Source organism: Nematolebias whitei, chromosome 14, assembly GCF_014905685.2.
Source record: "Nematolebias whitei isolate Nwh7 chromosome 14, NemWhi1, whole genome shotgun sequence".
Taxonomy (NCBI): Eukaryota; Metazoa; Chordata; class Actinopteri; order Cyprinodontiformes; family Rivulidae; genus Nematolebias; species Nematolebias whitei.
In genome coordinates, this window is record NC_056511.1 from 40,458,372 (window position 1) to 40,464,025 (window position 5,654).

Consider the following 5,654-nt stretch of genomic DNA (forward strand, 5'->3'; position numbering starts at 1 on the left):
CAAGCTGAAATTAGCTGAAATAAATTAATTAGGCTGACAGTATCAGAGATTACCACAAAAAACTTGAATTAATCTGAAATTAGCTAAAAAATACTATTTAAAAAAAGTAGCCGAAAAGGTAGAACCAGCTTAAATTAGCAGAAGACAGCAGAAAGAACATGTTTTCTGAAAGAAGTAGAAATGAGCACAAAAAGTGGAAATTATCTAAGCTGAAATTAGCAAAAAACAGCTGAACAGTTGCTAAAAAGGCAAAAAGAAGCTGAAATTACAAGAGCGCATATTATTAGGCTGAAAAAGGTTGGAGTGCAAAAAATGTAGAATTAGTTCAAAAGCATAAATTAGCATAAAACAGCTATATAGCAAATAGCAAAAAAGCTGAAACTTGCTGAAATTAGCAGAAAGAAGTTAGAAGAAGCACAAAAATGTAGTTAGCAGAAATAATTTGAAAGGAGCACAAAACAGCTGAAAAAAAAAAAACCCAGCTAAAAGTAGCTGAAAAAAACTTTCTAAACGGGATGGCTCAGAAAAGACTTGGATCGCTTTAGATAGTTTGTCTTTTCTTTTCACTCAGGAATTATTTTTCAGTTCTTCATTTTAATTCTCCATCAGTCAGATTTTAAAAAAGGTTGACGTAAAGAAAATAAAAAAAAATTAACCCGCAGCTTTATAACTTTGAGACGTGAAATAACTTCCTGGTTTTCGGTCGTTGGAGGACTTTTGTTTTGGAATCTTCCCTCCCTGGAAGTATCGCAGGAATGTGCAGTGAAAGCAACGTTCAGAGCGAAGAAAAGTGCGCGGCAAGCTTTTGTTCCCGGAGAAAAACCTTCTGGAGTCTTCTGGAACTCACTGTCATTAGCAAAGCTACAAAGCTACACAGATATTTTAAATACACACAACGAGCGTCCAGCGTGGCTGCGTCCGTGTTTTTTAGCTGCTGTAATATCCAACGTCTGTAAAGTGTAACTTCTTCCTGTACGTGTTCTGTCTTCAACAACCACATGTGCATTCTGCTGGGAAACGTCTTGATGTCTTTAGACCCACGGAGCCGTCGTGTAACAACTTGACCAGAGGACGCTTCACATTTTTATTTTTGTCCACGTTTTAAAACTTTCAAGGCAAATTTTTTAGTTTGGTAAAAGCAACAAGGAACATTTAAACCTGCGTTCCTCCTCTTAAAGGACACATTCTGGCCAAGAGATTTAACAGATGTGAAAAATGTCTCCTGGATTCTAAATGTGAAGTTGTGTGTGTGTGTGTGTGTGTGTGTGTGTGTGTGTCCTCAGTTCACCCTGCTGCCCATATGGTTTTCTACACGTGAGGCTCAGCTCACTGCCTGGCTGGAGGAATAAATATCTAAAGAAAAGTTCAAGTACTTACACTTGGTAAGTTTTTCAAAGAAAGCTGGATTATGCTGTGACTTCTCTTCCTGCTGGATTACAGAATAATTTCTTCCAAACTTTGAACAGTAAGGAGCACTCAGGACTGTGTCTCTGCAGAACCACTTGTTTTTCCACTTTTATTTATTTATTTATTTTAGCGTGGACTTCTCTGGTTTTAACTTAAAGTCTCTGCGTACTTGTTTAGATGTTTCAGACTAAGATTAACTTGCGTTGAGGAACGACGGAGCTAATCTCGTGCGTTATCGCGACGTGTCAAAGCACGAGTTGGGGCTGACTCTCAGCTACTACCACATCAAACCTTCGCCCTTTGTAAACCTGGCGGAGTTGTAGCTGTTTTAGTGCTGGGCTCATGTCGGTTAGCTGCGGTGGCCATCTTGTCTTGAGTTGACGCACATGATTACTTTCTAAAGGCATTAGATATTACGCTAACAGACAAGCGGGGCTGACTCCAACAGTTAGCTCGTTTTGAAGCAGTGATCTTATGCAGCGAGTTGCACTTGGAGTATGTGTTGTAATGACTCTCAGCTACTACCACACACAGTTTGTGTACAACATGTGTAATATGCATTGAATGATAACCATCTGTGTGTTTTTAAGGGCAGTTGGGTGTGGCAGCCATCTTGGATTCTGTTCAGTGCCCTGAGCTGAGTTCTGTGACTTGGCGCTTTATAAATAAACAGAAATGAACTGAAGTGAATTGAGTTACATCAATTAGCTGCAGATGCACTTTTACTGATTATTTTTGCAAGTTTCACTAAAATTAGTGCAACCGTTTGTAAGATATTTTGCTAACAGACACATGCACACTTAAAGAAACCTTACAGTCGGCCTTTTTGATAACGACTACCAAAAAGCTGTGACTTCCTCATAATTTTAAATGTTCTTTTATATAAAAGTAGCGCTTGAATCAGTCGAAATGGAGCGAAAATGATCCTGGTTTGTGGTTTAGAGTTACGCCAGTTGGTCCGGGTGACAAAGGAAACGCACGCCTAACCTGCTGAACAACAACACGAGCCAAACGCAAGAGTTCACTTTTGCCAAAGCAGCTGGCCTTGTTGTACAATAGCGTTGGCATTTGTTAGTAATTATGGCGAAAGAAACAAAGGAATCCCTGAAGTGCTGCGTTTTATTCTCAGAGCACATGCAGCCCATGTGTGCAGCTTGGTGCCGCGCTTAGGTGCCCGCATCGCCACCGCGTTAGCTGTCAGACGTGGCTCTGGCAAAGTTCTTCGCTCGGAGAGCTTTGAGTAAAGTGTGGCGGCAGCGACGTAAGCTAACGATAATCTGAGCTTTTCTTTGATTAGTAGGTTTCGTCTTATAGCCGTTGACTCTTTCTAGGCTCTGCTCATGACTACTGCCTCTTCATTCATTCATTCATTCATTCTTTCATATCTTTTTTCCCATTCCCACTCTTTTTCATGGTCGACCAAGCGTATCCCAATACGCATTCACAGGCAGGCAGGTCTGAGTTGGGCGAGTGCACAAAAAGAAATGCAGGAGCTAGCCATCCGTCTTATGCTTTTAATGGAGGTTAATTAAAAAAAAAGCATATTTTAATGTTTCTGTCTGACCATGCCAGTACATACAACACACCTAATTTCATGTTACATACATGTACAGCCATGGTGCACAGTATTTGCAGAAAGCCCTGCTTGGTTCAAGGTATGTTCTGGCATCTACGAGGAATATGCTGCTGCATTCAACTGACCAGCAATTTATGGGCGTTAGGAAGACTAAAGGGCAGAATGATTATCATACGCAGAGCAAGTGGGTGGTTGTTTTATCTCTCTGTTTTATGAGGCGACTCTGTAGTAACTGTTCCTGTTCACAGCACAGATCAGAAGACAAGCTAAACAAAAACAGATCGTGATAGGAAGTGCAGCGATGGTGAGAAATGTCTCGTATCTTTGGCGGGGACACATCGCTAAGAAACAAACAGCGAGTGGGAGAATGAAATGTAAAACGACTTGGGTGCTTCAGGGATAGGGTTTCACAGGCGCACTGTTTTAGGTACAATCATAGAGAAGCATATGGTAAAGTACAGAAATGGAGCAAAGTTTATCTTACTAATACTTCCATGTCCCATCACATTCAGTCAGTAAACTCTTTGTACATCGTCTTCTTACCAAAATATATATTTAACACTTACATTTACTGCAAAAACGATGTGAGCGTTGAAGAAATCTGTTCAAGACGAAATCATTACCTATATTGCTTAGAACAAGCTAAACTATAGCTAAAAGTTAGAATTAGCAAAGCCGTAGCTAAAAGTGAAAATTTACTAGCAAGACCAAATACATAAATAAATAAACCAAATATAGCAAAACTGTGGCTAAAAGCTAAAATTGGAAACATTTTAGCTAAAAACTAAATTGAAAAAAACTGTAGCTTGAAGCTAAAATTATAGCAAAGCCATTGCTAAGATCTTACATTACTAAAATTATAGCTAAAAGGAAAATGCGCTAAACTATAGCTAAAAGTTAAAATTAGCAAAGCCGTAGCTAAAAGTGAAAATTTGCTAGCAAGACCAAATAAATAAACTAAATATAGCAAAACTGTGGCTAAAAGCTAAAATTAGAAACATTTTAACTAAAAACTAAATTGAAAAAAACTGTAGCTTGAAGCTAAAATTATAGCAAAGCCATTGCTAAGATCTTACATTACTAAAATTATAGCTAAAAGGAAAATGCGCTAAACTATAGCTAAAAGTTAAAATTAGCAAAGCCGTAGCTAAAAGTGAAAATTTGCTAGCAAGACCAAATAAATAAATAAATAAATAAAATAAATATAGCAGCAGCACGGTGGCGCAACTGGTAGAGCTGCTGCCTCTCAGCGAGCAGGTCCCTGGTTCAAACCCCGGTCCAGGGGACTTTCTGGGTGGAGTTTGCATGTTCTCTCCGTGCATGCGTGGGTTTTCTCCAGGTACTCCGGTTTCCTCCCACAGTCCAAAAACATGCATGTTAGGCTGATTGGTAACTCTAAATTGTCCCTAGGTGTGAATGAGAGAGAATGGTTGTTTGTCTCGTTTGTCTCTATGTGTCCCTGTGATGGACTTGCGACCCGTCCAGGGTGTACCCCGCCCCTCGCACAGTGATTGCTGGACATGGGCACCAGCGACCCCCGTGACCCAAAATGGAACAAACGGGTAAAGATAATGGATGGATGGATGGTAGCTAAAAGTGAAAATCAGCTAATAATAGCTAAATGTAACAAATTGTACCAAATATAGCAAAACTGTGGCTAAAAGCTAAAATTAGCAAAACATTAGCTAAAACTAAAATGAGAAAAACTAGCTTGAAGCTAAAATCATAGCAAAGCCATTACTAAAATCTTACATTACTAAAACTATAGCTAAAAGGAAAATGAGCTAATCTATAGCTAAAAGTTAAAATTAGCTAAGTCGTAGCTAAACGTGAAAATAAGGTTAACAGTTGCTAAACATAAAAAATTTATACCAAAAACCAAATATAGGAAAACTGTGGCTAAAAGCTAAAGTTAGCTAAACTTATAAAAACTAAAGTGATAAAAAGCTTGAAGTTAAAATCATAGCAAAGCCATTGCTAAACTCTTACATTACTAAAATTATAGCTAAAATGAAAATGAGCTCAACTATAGCTAAAAGTTAAAATTAGCAAAGCCGTAGCTAAAAGTGAAAATCAGCTAACAGTAGCTAAATGTAACAAATTGTACCAAAAACCAAATATAGCAAAACTGTGGCTAAAAGCTAAAATTAGCAAAACTTTAGCTAAAACTAAAATGAGAAAAGCTGTAGCTTGAAGCTTAAATCATAGCAAAGCCATTACCAAAATCTTACATTACTAAAACTATAGCTAAAAGGAAAATGAGCTAAACTATAGTTAACAGTTAAAATTAGCAAAGCATAGCTAAACGTGAAAATCAGCTAACAGTTGCTAAACATAAAAAAAGTATACAAAAAAACAAACATTGCAAAACTGTGGCTAAAAGCTAAAATTAGCATAAGAAGACCAAAAATAGCTGTACTGAAAAAGATTTCAAAGAATATTTTTAAATATATTTGTAATATTTTTAGACAGTCTTTTTTTAAAACCAAAACTGATCTAAAATGTAGTAATGTATAGTGTATAGTATGTAGTAGTAATGTATAGTGTATAGTATATATAGTAGTAATGTATAGTGTATAGTATGTATAGTAGTAATGTATAGTGTATAGTAGTAATGTATAGTATATAGTATGTATAGTAGTAATGTATAGTGTATAGTATGTATAGTAGT